Source organism: Labrus bergylta, chromosome 7 (assembly GCF_963930695.1).
Source record: "Labrus bergylta chromosome 7, fLabBer1.1, whole genome shotgun sequence".
In the NCBI taxonomy this organism is placed as follows: Eukaryota; Metazoa; Chordata; class Actinopteri; order Labriformes; family Labridae; genus Labrus; species Labrus bergylta.
This window is the reverse complement of record NC_089201.1, coordinates 22,629,340-22,647,801: the sequence shown is the minus strand read 5'-3', so window position 1 is coordinate 22,647,801 and position 18,462 is coordinate 22,629,340. Positions and strand designations below refer to the sequence as shown.

Here is an 18,462-nt window from a genome sequence, read left to right as displayed (position 1 = left end):
AGAAGCTGAGCTTCCTGAATGACTCGAGTGGCCTCTGTGGTTTGTCGATCTGCCAAAGAGATGTCTCATTCAAAATCAGGTTATTCCATTAAGATAATGTGGACTGGACAAGCACAAGCAGGTAGTGCACTGATATTACCTGATACCTCCTCCCTGTCATTCTTGGGGGAATTAGGCTGACATTGATCGATGTCATCAAAGTGTTATTGTGAGGCAGGTGGAATATTTAGTCCATTTAAAAAAAATTCTGTGTTAACAGAATATTTCACTTGTTTTAAAATTCATAATTTGAACAATATTCAGAAATAAGATGTATTAATGAAGCCACTGATGAACTGGGCAAATGATTGATAAACTAGATGATTAATGTATTGGTTCACAGGCCAGCAGCGTGTGTGTCTGATGATTTAGTTGAGCTGAGTGTCTTTAGGACATGCTTTTGGCTGCATTTAAGAACAGTAGAAATCTGAAACTAGGTTACACTTGACAAGATTTCACTCCTTTTCTCTGATTTGTCGCTCGGGCTTCTCTGAGATATTTTTAGACTGTACAATCAAAGTAAATCTTTTGGGATTTATGGACTCAATTAGAAGGAGATTACAAATGTGTGCCCTCCGCCTGCTAATTTCTGTTAACAGCCTGATCAGCCCTTTACATTATTTTCACATTATATTTGACTTTCTTCATCAGCACAGAAAATAGTTTGTTTGAGACCAAACCGTATCTGGCTTCACAAGAGTTATTTGCTTATCAAACAGCTAATTGCATTTTGGATGTTCACCAGAACTGAAGATGTTTGTATTTAAGAAGTAGCACTGTGAGAAGAGAAGGTTAACAAGTTCAGAGGACACTTTCTCTAATGAAATAGTTCATTTGAAGCATCTTACTATGGATGAGTCTTAATTATACAACCCCTCTATGTGTCAGATGACCTCTTGTGTATTTATTTCACATTACACTGAGCGTAACACACAGCGGACTGACTTCTCACATGGGAGTCTTGAGCCATCTGTTTCTATGTTCAGTCAGATACGGTACATTGTTTGCAGGGCGGTTGAAGCTGTGCAGTCAAACATCACTGCTTTTATGGTCTTGCAATAGATCACAATACATTTGATAGATGTTTTTTGTATGCCTGATTGGCAAACTACTGTATGTTAAATATGCCTTTATAATGTTGTCTTCTTCACATATCTTTTTAAAATTTCTTATTTTACATTCAGGTATATCATAGCAGTCCTCAAACTTGGGTACCATGTTCTGTCGTAGCAGCATGATTTAATGTAAAAGATTTGATAACACTTTAATTGTTTTCTTTCATTGAAGGATGAAGTATTATATTCAGACACTTATTGATTGTTTGGTAAGACCTTTGACCAAGCAGGGGATAAGGGAACAGCCTTTAATAATACAGAAATACTTTAATCCCATTTGTTGCTTTGAAAACATTACCTGTACTACTACAGTATATCCCCTGTAACATGGTCAAATATTTCATAATCCTAACATGAAAGCTAGTGTTTAGCATCGTTTTAAAGATAAGATTACCCCTGTACCCTCCATCATTGATACTCCCAGTAATGGGCTGCATTGTTTTGGATTTAATCCAGTTTAATCTGAGTTTATCAGTGGATTGTGGAAGCTTACTGTAGTTCAGCAGCTTGCGCTGTTATCTTATAGTGCTGGGGATAAAGAACGAGCCCAATGGTGCAAATAACTGTCCAATTAGGTAAGAAAGCGTCTTCCTCGCCGGGGCAAAGCTACTCTTGGGGCCTTTGAGCAAGGCCTGTTGCTATGGTGCTGGGATCGTCTGTGAAAGACAATAACACAACTTCGTGGATCCTAGTTCAGTGTGCAAAGCTCTGAAGCTAAACCATCCTCTACAATTACCTTTCATGCATGTTGTTTTTCATGCTAACTAAGCTTATGTCAGCATGTGGTGATGATGCATGCTGTATACAGTCGACAGCTCAGCCCTGTTACTGTTAGCATGCTAAGCTGTAGATAAGAACTCCCCACCAGTTGTCTGCTGAAAATAATGAATGACTTGAAGGGGTCAAAGGGGATTCTTGCTCTAATCAAAAGCAACCTTGGTGAGAAGCACACTAGTTCTTTCGCCGGCTGACCCCTAGTCTTCCGTGGGAGGAACGGTATGTGTGAGAGGTATATGGGTAGAGGCTAATCACGCTGAGAGCCCAAAGGCGAAGGCCTCTCGGCACGTGGAGTGAATACTGAGGACGCTGAACTCTTGGGAAGCCTCATTATACATTTAGAGGCATCCTGTTTTCCCTCTCTCTGGACAACTGGACGGCTAAATTGTTTGTGGATCAATAGTTTAGCGTCCTACTGGCTCCACAGAGTGAGTGAAGTGCATTTAAACCAAAGAAATCCCATTACCCTTGGCAGAGATGGGCAGCATTGCACTATAGGGGCCTCTCAGCAAGTGCTATTGGTATGCCCATTATCCAATCTCCCTGTTTGTTTACCTGCAGTGCTTCTACTGGGACCACCCAAACTCATTTTACACTTATGTCATCAAATTTTTCTCGATCTAAAAACAAATAGAATTTCATCCATAAATATCCTATTGTATTCCCATTTGATATTCTTTTTAAAACAGTGCTAATTGCCCTGTATTTTTAAATCATTGATTGGGTAATGTCAGTTTTTGAGATCGTAATGACCGGGGCCTGGCTGCAGCCTGTCTGTATTGATTCAAAACTTCTTTTAAAAGCCTGCTGTTTTTCAGTTCAGTACTGGTTATGTAAAAGGCAGATAGAGAAAAGGGGTAAAGAGAAAAGGAAGGGGGGTCCAGGGGTATAATGAGAAACAGAGATGGACAAAACATTTGGAGCTCTCCCTTCATTCCTTAGATCAGTGTAACCAGAAATAAAAGCTGTGACTGGTGCAGGCTCGAGCTGTGGGCAGCCGCTGTCCTCTCCTGGCTCTCTCGCCATGGTGCCGGTGTATTTGTGTTTCGCTGGTCGGCCTCCGAGCTCCTGGGCCCAAGTTGCATCCCTACATGAAGAGCCCATTGATACCGGCCACATTAGCATTCGGTGCGGGTGAGCACGACAAACAGGTTGGTCTCCCATTACACACTTACAAACCTGTTCTCTCTGGATGCTCTCAAAGGGTCTTAAATCAGGGCTCCTGTTGCATAGCTAATAAGTGCATGAAAGAGGTCAAACAATGCTTATGAAGCCCTCTTCTGTCCAAGCAGTGTACTCTTAGTATAAGGCCTCGCAGTGCCAAACGCCATGTAATGGCAACACTTTTCAGCTGGAGTGACACTGTCACATCTGGCTCACAAACTCACAAGGTGATGATGTAACAACCTGCGTCATGCTCTCTCTAAGTGCTAGTGGGACAATACACCAGCACTAATAGCTTCCGACAAACTAGCCTAAAATGTCCCCGAACAAAAGTTGTTCCCTTTCAGTTTGCATATCATTATTCTGCTCTGATCGCAGCATTCTGAGGGAATCTGGCTGACTTATGCATGAGACGTGTGCACTAATTATGCTGCAGATCTTTTTTTTTTTTTCTTTCACTCTGTTTGTAGCTGCAGGAGCTTCTGTTGCAATCTGCTAATTCATGCTGCTGACATTGTGCTCACAATTTTTACTTAGCAACAGCAAATTGCCCCCGAGAAGAAGCAGGCCCCCATGGTAAATAACACATGCAATGTTGGTGTGCACCATCTCTGTGTTTTAATTAACATGAGTCAGACAACTACTGCTTCAGCAAGTCATGCTGATGCCAAGAGAGAGTAGGGGAAGCCAGCTTTCTAATTACAGATCTTTTTCTTCTGGACATGTCCACCTTACTGTAGAGGAATCTATACGAACAGTAAACAGGAAGATAAGCAAGATGAGAGTGAAGATATCCCCTTATTGCTCTCATTACTGGCCGTCTAGACTGAGGGAGATGCCAGAAATCACTTCCCTGCCCATCTCTAATTAACTCTCACATTATTCCATGGAGAAAAACAAGCCGTGCATGCATATTGGAAGAGTATCTTTCTCAGAGTTCAGTAAGGCATGATAGTGGACAGCTTCCACACTGTATGAGTGGACCTCGTGGTAAAATATGTCAGTAATAGAGTAGCCAGTGTCACTGGTTGCATTTATTCATGAGGAAGGTGCAATGGAACAGAGGGAAGGAAAGAGCATCCAGAGGTGAATCTGACTGGGGGAAAGGGCACTGTGTCCTTTTTGTATTCCTTCGTTCATTTCATACCAACACACACACACACACACACACACACACACACACACACACACACACACACACACACACACACACACACACACACACACACACCCCACACACACACACACACCCCACGCACACACACACACAGCCTATGCAATACTATGACTCTTATCTGCAACACACAGCTCCACTCATGCTGTACACAGGACCAAATGGAGGACAGACAGAGTGAAGGGCACAGCGTCACAGTCAGACAAGCACACACACACGCACACACAGCCCCCTACACACACTCACAAACACACACACACACATATACACACAATGGATGGAAAGAGGAGGGGTTGTACTTTCCTTAATTCCCCTGAAACAGAGGACAACAAGACAAAGCATACAGTGCTCCTCTCTGTGACCTAAGGGGGATGGAAACTACTCAATATTAAGAGACTGCTGGTGCACTTAATGTTCTTCACATTGACCCATGACCAACAAGATTTTGTTTGAGTCCAGTACAATGAAATGAAAGAGTTGCAAAAAATTAATTGGAGCCCTTCTCTGTGTTTATTAGACATCAGTTTACATAATTGATACATCACATCTCCGACTCCAACAAAAGGTTTTTCTAACAAAATCGAACAAAGGATACCCTTTTGAAAAAGCAGGACCCCAACACGAAGCGCTGACTGGATCATTTAATGATTTATTCTGCTTGCTATTTATGTATAACATATCCACTTACCAATGATATTTGACACAGAATGTTGACTGGAAAGGAAATTGTTGGTTTATAAAAAGTTCTCCTGCTAGTGTGCCATCAATTCCTTAAATTTCCTAAACTCTACTGCTATGTTCTGTTTAGTATTTATTTCACATGTCTTCTCTTATTTTGTGGACTCCTCTCTCATCTGGCGTTGTGTCTGACGATAGATTAATCTGACTTCTTCCTGCTGATTGAGATGATTGAAGTTACCTGTCGAGAGCCTGTGATCAAAGCTGTGTTTGTCGATGCGGTCTCTTCTTCATAGCAGCGTGCTGCTAAATGTACTAGACCAATCAAATTTGAGTAATTAAAAGGTATTGAAATATCCTACAAAGGGGCGCCGGTTGCCTAGCAGCTATGTTGCGTGCCCCTTGTATGGAGGCTTTGGTTCTAATTGTGGCGGCTGTTGGTTTGAATCCCACCTCAACCTTTTGTTTTATGTCATCCCCACTGTACTTACACGAGAGTGGTATTGATCTTCTCTGAATGGAAGCAACACTTTCTAAAGATGTCAAACTATTCTTTTACAAACAACACTACATGATTTATAATGCTCATAATGTTTCACTTATGATTGAACAACACAGGATATACTAAATGAAATAAATTATTTGTTAATGGTCTTAAAGCACAGTAGGTGTTGCCAGAGAAACGCTCAGTGCTGTTTTACTGAAGCACTGGCATGAATAAAACAATGTAGGTGAAAGGGCCCTTAGAGTTTTCTAGGCCATTCTGACAACAGCATCTGTTTGAAGCATAATATATGAAAAGTCTCTTAACCTAGTTTAACTTTCTTGCTGCCACTGGAGGAAACACACGCTTCATTTGAGCTCCTGTGGAAGACGAAGCTGCAACGGTTGATATCAGAGGTGTTTCTGAATCATCATGTTGGACTCGGTGAAGAAATCATTTCCTTGTGTAAAGTGTTGAGCCAAAAAGATTGCAAATTTATGTGACCGTGATGTAATGTATTTCATTTGTAAATACAGCGTGTACAATATTAAACATACACGTTGCCATTTGATGCATTGTTGTACCAGAGTTAACTTAGAGCTAAAAACATCTGAAGTCCCTTTGGCAGGTCGTGATTAAAACGCCATAGAGTTATAAAACATCACTGAAAAAAATAGACTGTAACAAACATAACACAGTAACTAACTAAGGAGCACTACGTCGCACACACACACACACACACACACACACACACACACACACACACACACACACACACACACACACACACACACACACACACACACACACACACACAGACTTTCAGTGTGTGTACAGTTAGTTTTATAAGGCTGCCAATAGAGTTACAGCTCCTCATTATTGTCTGGCAGGCATTGTGATGAAAGGAGGCGTAATGAGGTGGGACAAAACCATTTAAAATCTTATACACAAGACACACAGTTGAAAAATGATCAAAAGTTCTCAAAGCTCAGGATGATAATGCATAGATTTGTATTCAAAACTTTCAAGATTTTTAAAGAGACTCCTATCCGAGAACTATCTACATAGTGTGTTTTTTTTTAATGGTCTGGCATCATGATGTAAGCACTTCTTTTCAGTACATTTCCCTCTGTTGTACCCTGTTTGTTAAGGGAGCACCTGTTCAGCACCATGATCACATGATGTGACCTGGCAGAGGAAAACCAGATGACTCAGGTCTTTGCCCAGGCCGTGTTCATTGTCAGACTCTCTCTCTCTCTTTCTCTCTTTCTCTCGCTCTCTCTCTCTCTCTCTCTCTCTCACACACACACACACACACACATACACACACATGCAATGCTTTTCAACAGGCCATCTGACTGTGACCATGTGCTCAGCAGTAAACACAGGTCTGTTGATATGATGGTCACTGTATTTACCTTGAGACAGTGTTCTGTCCTATTTGTAAGAGTCCCTGCATGCGGGAAAAAAAAAACATAATCTTTTGATAAATACATATGGAGAGACAGTTAATAGGATATTGTGTTCACGTGCCGTTTTATATTACATGATTAGCTTGCCCCAGCTGCCATACTCTGGTTTCTGGCTCTGTGAAAAAGAGCTCATGCTGACTGTTTTAAACAGTGTACTGGGCTCCTCGAGGAAGAGTACTCTTGTGCCAAACAACGGGGGGGATATTATTTTACACATAAATGCACTCATTGAGAGAAACTGTGGAGCCTGCAGTGGTGCAAGTAGTGGAGGAAGACATCATGATGGGAAGCATGAATGTGCATGGCCAGGCTCAAAAGCAGTGGCACAGACTAATGCAGTCTGGTAGTCAATGGTTTCACAAAGCATGCATTGTCTTGTGTTCTTTTCAACCCTGGAGGAGGTGGCTTTAGCTACTTGTTTGATCTGTATTACTGCAGATATATCCATATCCTGCACAAGAAGATTCTAAAATCTTCCAAATGCAATCATATGACGTTGTTATTTCTCTGAACTTAATTACTTATTTATCATTAAGATCATAATGCGCATACATTCCCATAAGCCATCTTGTAATTATGATATTTTTCTCTTGGGATTCATTGAGTATGAGTTTGTTAACTGGATCACCGAGTTACAAAAGTAAACAACTCAGCATGTGCCTGTTCGTGTGCTCCCCATGATCTCTAATAAGGCCTGAGATTCTGTTCCCCTCTTCTGTGGGTTCAGAAGCATCACAAGCAACAAAGGCAGGAATATGGTTCAGAAAGTAACTTGCTAGGACTTTGTTCCTCTCCTTTCATAAATAAGCTGTCATCCCTCAACATCTGCCTGTGAGAGAAATTAGGAAATAGGAAACAGTGCGAGTAAACAAATATGTGCAGAGCTTGCTGTCAAGTTCTGAAAGCTAAAAACTGCACAATGCTGCCCTTGGCAAAATCGCTGCTGTTGAAATGGAGCTACAGTGGCTTTGGTTAACATCAACAATGGCTTCAGTAAATTAAATCATCATGCCCAAAACATCAGCACAGTGCATCCATCGTGCTTATGTTTTTTTCTTTCTTTCAGCTCTGTGCAGCTGTGAGGTTTGACATAAGTTTGTGTTTGAAGCTGCCAACTTGGCTCTGCTAGGCTCTGCTGAAAAAAATAAAAATAAGAATCAGATGTGTCTGTTTCAAAGATGCAGATATATTGTCCTTATACAACCTTACAGCAACACAGTAGGAAAGGAAACAAAGACAAACTAAAGTATATAGACGGCTTTATCTGAGCAGCCATGATATGGGCCTTGCTGTAAGGGAGCAATTAGAGATCTCTGTGTAATTCCTTAAAACCAACAAGAACCATTAAAACTCTGCTACATTGCCTCTTGGCACGGAAGGATGTTTTTTCAGGGTCTGTGCAGACTTCGGTGCAAACAGAGAGTTTTTTTTCTATGGTGAAGTAAGTGAGAGGCTAATAGTAAAATAATGTCTGCAGTTTTCTTGTTCAGTAAAGTGAGAAAGGAAAGAAAACAGTGCAGTGACATTGTATGAGTTGAATCTTGCAATAGCAATGTTATGAAAGCTTAGGAGATAAGTGGATTAATGTTGTGATGTTTTATATTTCTCTTTTTAAAACATCTTATTTATAAACAAACATAAAAAAAAAATTAAAACAGCTAAGACTTTAACAATTTCCTGTTTTCCTTATACTTCCATTGTTGTCCTCCACATTAATGAAGGTAGCACTCTTTCAATGCAGTGAACCACATACAATGTATTAGTATAAACACCCACTCACCTACCCAACAATTGCATTATTAAGTCCTGTTTGTAATGACGGACAAAAATGAGCGCTAAGCTGTTTCAGTTTGAATTAAGTAGCGCAAATAAAATACATTGGTTTTCAGTGGAAGAGAATGGGACTGAGAGCTACAGACAGACTGGGGCTGCAGATAGAACCGGACAATGGGAAAAACACAGATTAACTCAAGCTTTACACTTAAAGTGGGATGTGTCTCTGTGAGATATCCTGGGAAACATAAGCAAACTCAAAGAAGGGCCTCCTCTGTATTCTTCCTAATTATAATGTTGATTGATGTCAGTATTGACACCAAGTTGAAAAAGAGATTATGTTGTCTGGATTCAAAGAAGGTAAAAATCAATCAGGCCTTCAGTCGATTCATAGCTAAGGTTGTTAATTTATGTGTGGACACACCAAAAGCAGGACCAAAGCTTAATGACCAAAGATTAATGTACATGCTGCACAGGATAGGGCCCAGTACAGAGCCCGGTGGGACACCAGTGGATAGGTATAAGGAGTCTGATTTGTAATGATCCATTTTTACAATCTGTGAGCTGGTTGAAAGGTATGATTTAATGAAGTGATTTAAGTTGAGTAGTTTTTGTAGTAGAATCTTATGATGAACATTGTCAAATGCTTTTCGTAAGTCAATTAACACAGCCCCTGCTACCCCACCACCATCCATTGATACCTTCACTTTTTCTATGAAATAACATGTACCCGTTTCTGTTGGGTGATTAGTTCTGAACCCAAATTGGGTGAAGTGAGAATGAACTATTGTTGATATGACTTATAATTTGTTTTGCTACCAATTCTTCAAATGATGAGGTGTCAGTACCATATTGGCAAATCAATAATGTTCGATTGATCCAGACCGTCTAACTCAGATTTACCTGAGCTCAACAGACAAACACGGATCTCTCTCTTGATGGATTTCACTCCTCAGCTATTACTCTATAAATCCTAACAGATGTTTCAATTGATTCATAAATAAGGCTCAATAAGTCAATAAGAGGCGTCTCACCCACGTCCTTTAAGATGTTGCTGCAGTGAGAAGAATCTTGTTGACCCCTGCAACTGACATACAGTATATTGTGTATATTCCTCTCGAAATGTTGAGGTGAAGAAACATTGTCAACTACTTGTTCACTCACACACACCCACACACTCACTCACTCCTGAGTTTCTGGTTTTCTCTGGCAAAGCTTCGGAAATTAAACAGTGTGTTGACAAAGGATTTTTGTTGGTTTTTCAAACCACTGCAGAGAAAGGTGAAGATTACAGCCATTATACACATACAATAGCTCTGTGTCTGCAAATAGTGGCCCCGTCCAGATTCCTCTACAGAAATCTTCCCACCTTCAGTTTGTTCAGTCTTCTGGACACACAAGCATAATTAAGATGTTGAGAAAAAAGAGGAATTGGGCAGTTACCGGGTGATTAGCGCTGTTGTTTTATGAGACAAATTCAAGCTTTAATGTACATAACAGACAGCCTGATGTTCTGTGTCGCCCTACCCTCTATTGTGTGAGGGTGAAATCATGTTTGCTTGTATTTGCTTGCATTTCGAATTGTAAGAGTGAGAGGAGAGAGTATCTGATCTCCAGGACAGTGGGCGACACAAACATAGGACCTGGGTTCTGTGCTGTGACCTTGTTTGCTAATTAAGTGTCAGACCTATTTTTCCACTCCAGGAAAAAAAGCTCATATCTTAGGGCTGGGATTGCCAGAAGGCAATGGGAACAGTCATTTTGCCAACATTGGCTGGCTCTTCGGGGTCTCTGTCTTTAATAAGCCAGAGTATCATTAGAGATTCTGCAGTTTTGTAAGGGTGGCCTTTCTCTCATGAATACTGCATAAAGCTGTGAACTAAGATGTAAAACCCGAGTTTAATGCTGCAAAGATGTCACTGTTACTGTCACGACTGTATTGGCTCCAGTGATCTGCTTCACACAGGCCCAGTGTGACTCAATCTGAATCCTAACACAAACTGGTTAGGTTGAAGACAAAAAGTAGAGTTGGGTGATACAGCACATGGTAATATAAGGGTTTCATCATCATTAAACATAAACATTTAACACATTTTGTTACATCTAATTTGTTTACCTTTTAAGGTCTTTAAGAATACAACACAATTGAATAACACAATTAAATGTACCACTTGATTTAACAACTTGTTACCTTGTTAATTTAACTACTTGTCAACATTTTCACATTATAGTACAAACAAATCTTAAAGCACAAGTGATATTCAAGTGATATTCTTATTCATATTGTATTAAAGTAGGAATCCTGCTAATTCCTGTTCTATTATAGTTTATCTGTAAACGGCTGAATTCAAGGAAATGTACTATACTGCAGTATAATGTCGATATGTGAGAATACTGATACTACTGTTAAAAGACTGCAGACCCATGAGATAAATGCTATGTCTCTTTATTAATCCACCATTGCCTTTATAAATCATTTCAGGTTGATCATGCTGGCATGTAAAGTTGTTTTCTTGACATATTTTCTCCTGTCTCCTTGCATCTCCCCACCCACTTTACATTGTATGTGTTTTGCTCAGCGAGCATGAAAATTGGCCCATTTAATTACGCCCTCCCGTGTTCCTCAACATGCAGCGCCTCTTGAAGTGCTGAGCAGAACTCGCTGACCCTTCCTCTAAAGGCTCCTATAACTTCACAGACCGTGCTGCTGTAAAAGAACACATCTTAACACACATTTATTGTTTATCCCTATTGTCCTGGACGTTGTCATATGCTCCCGCTGCAGGGCACGAGTGATTGTTTGTCCAGTCCTAAAAAGAGCAGCATTGTGCATGGGAGACACAGTCACTTGAATGCCATTGTTGACCTATATATGAAGGCCTGGGTCAAAGGAAAGGCAGGCGAGCCACAGCATAGGGCATATATCTATTCCAATGAGCAGTAATGTAGCATCCAGTGACATGTCATGCGTCAGACTGAAGCACACATGGATTGCCCAGCGGAGACATGAACTTAAAATAGCATGTTGTTGCTTTGTTTATTGTTGTGTTATTAAGAACTTGGATGTCATGATAAATAGGAAACACATAAAAACTTAATCTCACTCAAAAAACCTGTACGCAAAAATTCACTCTTTTGCACAATCTTGCTCGCACCCTCCTTTTTCCCCCCTCACATATAAACTTGCAGATACACATCTGGATTTGATTATTCCCAAATCCAAACAGGAGAGGATGGACTGACTCCCCAAGAAGGGGAGGGAAGGGATGCAGAAAATTCAGTGTGAGGCTAAACCGTATTATCTTTGCCTTGATGACTCTTCTGGTGCAGGAATCAATACAGGCCGACTGGCTCCAGGGGTACTGGGCCCACGACAGGAAGCGGATCTCTCCAAACGCTCCATTATGGATGAGAAGAGGAGTGAAAGGATGGAAATTAAGAGGAGGAGGAGAATGAATGGGTACAACATGCCCAGAGGAGAGGGATTAGAGGGTTGGAATACAGAAATGAGGGATGAGAAGAAGGGGGAGTGAAGATAGGAGGAAGATTGGATGAACCAGTAGAGGAGAGAAAGGAGTCGAAGGAGTCAAGACTGTTTTTTGCTCTTGTTGTTCTTGTAGCAGCTCAATTGCTTCACAGTGGCAGGTTCCTGCTGTTCCTCCTGTGTGGTTGTAATGTTTATTTCCAACTGAGTGAACCGGCTCCATCCTCACAGCTATCAACATTAAACTGTCTTGCTACCTGCCTTTCTCCAATAGTTTGTTCACATCTAAACATTTTTTGTTTTACTGTTTCAAGTCCTCACAGCAGCATCCTTCCCGTGGTACCCACCGTTGCCTGACGACTCCTCCTGTCTTGCTGTAGTCATTACTTCCTCTCTTCTGTTGTTACCGTGCTATCTTGCCCTCGCCTGTTATCATTCTCCCTCAACACACACACACACACACACACACACATATGCAACCCCAACCCCCTTCCTCTCTCTCATCACTCTCATGCTCTTTTTCCTTCCTCCTCCACTGATGTGAGGTCACAGCTGGGTAGCCCTCTGATTTGACAGCTAAATGTTTATGTGATGGTGTGTGTGTGCGCGCGTGTGCGTGTGTGTGTGTGTGAAGGAGCAGGCTTCTGTGCAACTGAGGGGCCTGTGATAGAAGGGGCAGGATGCCATGAGAGCAGTTGCTAACCAGCATTAGCAGACTAGCAGTTTATCTTGCGGCATACTGTGGAGGAGAGATATACAGCTGGCTCGGCTCAACGCTAAAAGGGACCGTATCTACAGGCGTGTTGGGGGTGCTCCCTCTGCATGCACCTCAGGGGCCTGTGCTCGGGAACAGAGGTGGGTGGCAGAGTGGGCTCGCTGATGTGTGTGTGTGTGTGTGTGCTGTGTGGAGAAGCCGGAGGTGAGCACAGAGTAAAGAAGTTTGCTGCCTTCTCTGGGGTCATTGTTAAATAAGTGTGTGTTTTTCTGTGCGTACTGTATGTGTGTGTCGTATAGTGCAGCTTAAGTCTGCTGGCTCTGGGATTCTGTCGTCTGCAGAGGGAACAGCTCATTATCTGCCTCCCAGAATGGAGCATCCTACCTCTACACACTGCAGTGGTGCAAACTAAAAGGATGAATCTATTGAAGCATTGTGCGTGTGTGCCTGCTAGTTTTTAGGTTGTTAGAGGGATAGGGTATGTGGGTATCTATGTCTCTGTGTGGTATCCACTAACGTGTGTGTCTGCAAGTGTTTCTGAGGCTTGTCATGTTTACGTTTTTTCTACTTGAGACATTAGTTTCACATGTTTTAACCACCAAAACATCTGTTCATTAAATATGAATTGCTGGTTTTCAATCCTTTTTGTATATTACTCGTGTTTGGTGTGTCACATGAACAGTCTGGGATTAATTCAATTTAAGACCTCTGGCGTATTTATCCTATATGAATAGTGTATGGGCAGTTAGTTGTCTAGCTTTATCATAATGTATGCAGCTATAATGTGCCCTATATGTGCATTGTTCATCCATGTATGTTACGTTTGTAGGCCTGCTGTATGTATACAGTATTGAATATGCCTCTTGTGGTGATTGTTTTTTCCAGCTCAGAAGCTGCTCCATAACTGTATCACCACCCCATGTGGCTCTCTATGACCTTTATGTAACCACTTTCTTTAGATAGTTTTACGTCATTGAGCTCGTACAATCCACAGAAGCAAGGCGTGAAGAACGTGTCCTCAACCTCCACCTCACCCTCAGATTTCAGTCTTTCTCTTTTCCTCCGTGTGATTTTAGAAAATGTTGTGAGACTCACCACCGGATGGATAGATTTCTGCAAAATGAGCAAAAGAGAAAGTGCATCAAAAGATAATACCCAAAGGTGAAATAACTTTAGATTCTCCAGAATAGTTGCCTTTAAACACCAGGTTTTCTATCAGTGAAGGGTTTCTACGTATGTAAACAGCATATTTTCTTTCGTAGCAGTTCTGCTTCTTTCACATCAGAAATTCATCTTTGTGCTTTCTGCTGGTTTGAAGAGGGAGGGGCGCCTTTCGACACCACACCTTATACAATCTATGATATTTTAATGATCAATAGTATTGAAAAGTCCCAAAGCTTTTATAAACCTAAGATCTTCGGTTGTATTTTCTACCAAAAGCTGCCATGAGCAAAAGAGAGGGAGAGAGAGAGAGAAAGAGAGAGAGAGAGCAGTCTAAATAGCGCTAATACTTTGGGTTAGAGTCGAGTCATAAACAAGAAATTAAATAGTTCAAAGCCCAGGCCTTAACGTTTACCCTGCTGATTGAGTCATGGCTGTAAAATGATATGAACATGCTTTTAAAATGTTAAAATTTAAACCAACCTCTAAAGAGTATTTTTCGCTCTCATATCACACAGTCAAAGTAATCCAAATAAGCTTTATCCTCACTCACCAGCTGACATTCTGAAAAAAAGCACTCTACATGAGAGCTGAGCGCCTTTCAAGGTACCTTCATTCAGCCAAAACCTCTCAGCACTGCTCATAGTAACATGCACACAAAAGGCCAGGTTGGGCTCTTCTTCTCAGTCACAGGTTGGCCGGCCTGTTTCGCTTCTGTTCTCTTCGACCGGCTCAAAAAGCAGCTATAAAAGGCTTTGAGTAAAGGATCAAATCTGGCAATCATGGGCAATTTACGTTGGTTTAAACTCGAACCCCTGAGGGACTGTAGTCGTGCCCATCTTATTATCAATCAACCATAAGCAGCAGTAAAGCCCTATTAACGTAATGCAAGAGTTAATTTATTCCTGCTTGGCATGTGAATAAATTCAGATTCAATGACGTCTTCTTAATATGATGTACATGAGATAACAGTTCACTATGTATTGAGGAGGACAGTCAATGACACTAACATTCATACTGGAATAGAACCAGTTAAAAATGGACAAATACTGTATGTGGAAATGAATGTGTTATAAGAAGGTAGATACAAATATTGATTGTAGGGCCCAAAGTTTGCATAGAAAGTCTGTTTGATGACAGGAAATGCCTTTGCAGAGCCATTAACAGTGTCATTGATTATGTATGACTGTTTCCACACCACATCAAACGTAGACGTAGGAAGCAGAAACCAGACCCAATCAGATTACAGACAGCTGAAAGACTTAACATAAAATGAGGTTCACATGTCCGTGTGAGTGTGTTCAGTGCCTTCCATCAGCGTTAAATAGTTTATTCTAATTTAAAGTGCAAAGAAACAAACAGCAAGAATTTATAAAGTCTATAATAGTCTGTTATCTCCAGTTCAGTGGCAATTGAAACTTAATGCAGATAATGTTTGATTTATTATTTTTCATTTGTTTCTTTGAACTTTTAAATCATTTCTGAAGAGAGCTTTTTGATCATATGCTTTAGCTCTTTCAGTTATTCATTTTTATGGGAAGTCAGGATCTGTATGGTTTAATTTAGAGGTTAGAGCAACATTGTTTAAAGCTCTTTTACTGAAAAGGGCTGAATAACTATTGATGCCTTTTTTATGCTAACAAAGCACACATTGCACAGAGTAAGAATGAGTATGAAGATTGACTTTTTCTATAGAGATATTTTTATGTCTGAACCTTTGCCAAAGGAAAGGTGTCGGAAAAAAAGTGCACACTGCTAAAAAAGCTTTTTTCTAATTCTTTGCAATGGCACAAAATCTTGAGTGAGTGATACATTCGACTGTTAATGAAACCAGAAACAGATTTTTTTCTTTAAAGAACAACCTAATTACACATACAGCACACAGTTGAGCAAAGACTGTGGTATAAAGTTGCACCACATTTATATATATACATATGAACTATATCTACTTTATTGAACTGAAACCAATACCGTACCTGTAAATGCCTATACTACTCGTGTCAGTTGTGGTCAGAGAGGTATCTAGAAACAGTACAAACTTCATTTACACACTCTGAATGTGTCCTGCATCTCTGTAACACAGACAGAACGTGAGGGAGGAGATGATCCTCCTTTAGTCCTGTCAGCACTGGGGTAGTGCTGAGTCAGAAGTCTCTGGTAAATCACTCAGGAAGAAAAGAACTGAAGCGATGAAGCCGGCAAGACACAAGCCTTCTGCTCTGCCGCCGCACTCTGTGCCCTGCCTCATACAGATTTTTGCGTTGGCTTTGATTAGCTGAGGAGCTCATGAGTGCTTACTAAAAGGAAGAAATGGCACCTCTTGCTCCATGGCACATTTATTGTGACTTTTCTTCTGTTACATCTCTGGCTCTATCTAAATGGAAGCCATTAGATTGATTCAGTCTCAAGCATCATCTGCAGCTCTCTTGACCTGATTCATTTGTTAAAATGACGTGAAGGTTAAGTGCAGACTTTGTCTGTTCCAGATTTCATTGGGTGCATTTTAGTTTGAATGCAATGACTTTATCTGATATTAGCACTGAATCACTCTCATGACTCGATATCCACTATCTCTTTTTCTCCTGTGAAAACGTTTGTAAGCTCAATGACGGATGTTCATGTCTCAGCCTAAGGTAATGCAAGAGGGTTGTCTTTCTAGCAGCATTTTCTAATTGTTCTCTCCTGTCTGTGTTATTCACAATTTCCCAACATAATGTAAGGCCTTAGGAGGGAATCAGAATCAATTATTAATTTAGGTGCATTTTCCTCCCTTGGAGCGTCAGCTCGACATAAATTGCCCACTGAGATAGATGGTTGTTGGTTATTGGTAAAGATTTGGGACCTCTGCATGATTAAATACCAGGAAATCCAATCATTTGAATCAATCCTTTGCTCTGGGTTTTGTTGTCCAAGCACAATGGCTTTTTTTCTTTCTTTTCGACCTGATGAAACATTTAACATCATGTCGTCAGTACCTGCTGAGCGAGGTCCGTGCGACACTTAATCATTTGCTAAAAAATGCTGCTGTACGTAGTTATTCTGACATAAAACTCAGTGAAACTCAGCTGAATTTATAGCTCCTTCTTTCTGTAATCTGCTAGTGTCCCATCTACCAAATCCCTGAAACACTCAGCATTTTCTCACTGCTCAGAGATTCTCTGTGAGAATGTGTAAAATGGTGGCTATTCCCACACAGAGCACACATAAACCTTATTTTAGAGGCAAGTGTGTAAAACGTGCAACATCTGAGAGCAGCTGAATACAATATCTGCTCCTCCTTCTGCTGTTTGCCAGAAAGTAGTTCCACTGGAGAGGTTTGGGGTTCAATTTCTTGCTTAATGGCTTTTTGAGTGCTTATGTTGGCTTTTCTCTATCTCTCAAACTTCTTTCCCCTCCAGGAAGTAAAGTAATGAGCTGTCAGTCAGAAAGTTAGCTCCAAAAGTTTATTAAACTTACTGTGTCAGTATTTTTTTTTTTTCCATACAGCCAAACAGAAACTGTATTTTCAAGCAGTTGATACCAAAATCATGCTGCAAGTAGAAAAAAAAATCATATACAAATATGCTAGAAAAATAAATATGCAGTAAACCGAATAGAAAGGACAAGCTTCTTTAGGTGATGGTGTCTTTTACAGAATTGTGAGAAGGTTGTGTACAGAATGAGACATGTTGAAGTTCAAATTAATGTAGTCACTGAGCTCTGGAACAGTCTACCACTGTTTTTAAAGTACCTGAAGCATTCTTTGGCAATTTCACAATTCTTACACAATGTCATTGGCCAATTCAAACACTGATGTGGATGAAATATTGCATAAGCCTCTTTTATAAAAAATAACAATTGAATTGTGCAAAACAGAACTTAACTTCAATTTTATGACTCTAAAATGACAGTTTTTAGTGATGTTGTCAAACCTTCGACACCGTCAGACAACATGATAAACATGGAATATGTTTGTTGTTTATTTATTGAGCTAAACTGATGCCACACACACTACAGCACTTGTAGCCAATCTTCAGTGTCCCTCCCTAGATAACCCTTATACATAAAACAAGACTAAAACAATCTCAGCAGTAAAACCGAGGGAGAAATACAAGATCCCTACTATTTTACAATAGAGCACTGTATTGTGTGATGGATGAATACAGTAGTTATAGCATGGTGAAAGACAGGACTATCTTTTCCCCGTTTCTGTAAGAAATGGTTGTGGGACTCCGGCTTACCTTTCATGGCGTATTGTACCTTTAACAACCAGCTTTGAGGTAATCAATATGCCCACTCATTCCTAAAAGTAAAAGCAAGTATAAAGCAGACTTAATCCTTCCTCTGTTCCAGGAGAAAAGATAAATGAACTTCAAAGAGTTCAGTTATTGTGAGCTAAGAAAAAAGAAGTGAACTTCAGAATGTGACAACTTTTAACTTAGAAATC

The 18,462-nt window shown here is 40.5% G+C and overlaps 1 protein-coding gene across 1 annotated transcript in view; it reads left to right on the top strand.

The window, feature by feature from the left end:
* The window catches only part of cntn1a (contactin 1a), a 62,706-nt gene that overhangs the window by 4,455 nt on the left and 39,789 nt on the right, over positions 1–18,462 (top strand). The window lies entirely within an intron of this gene.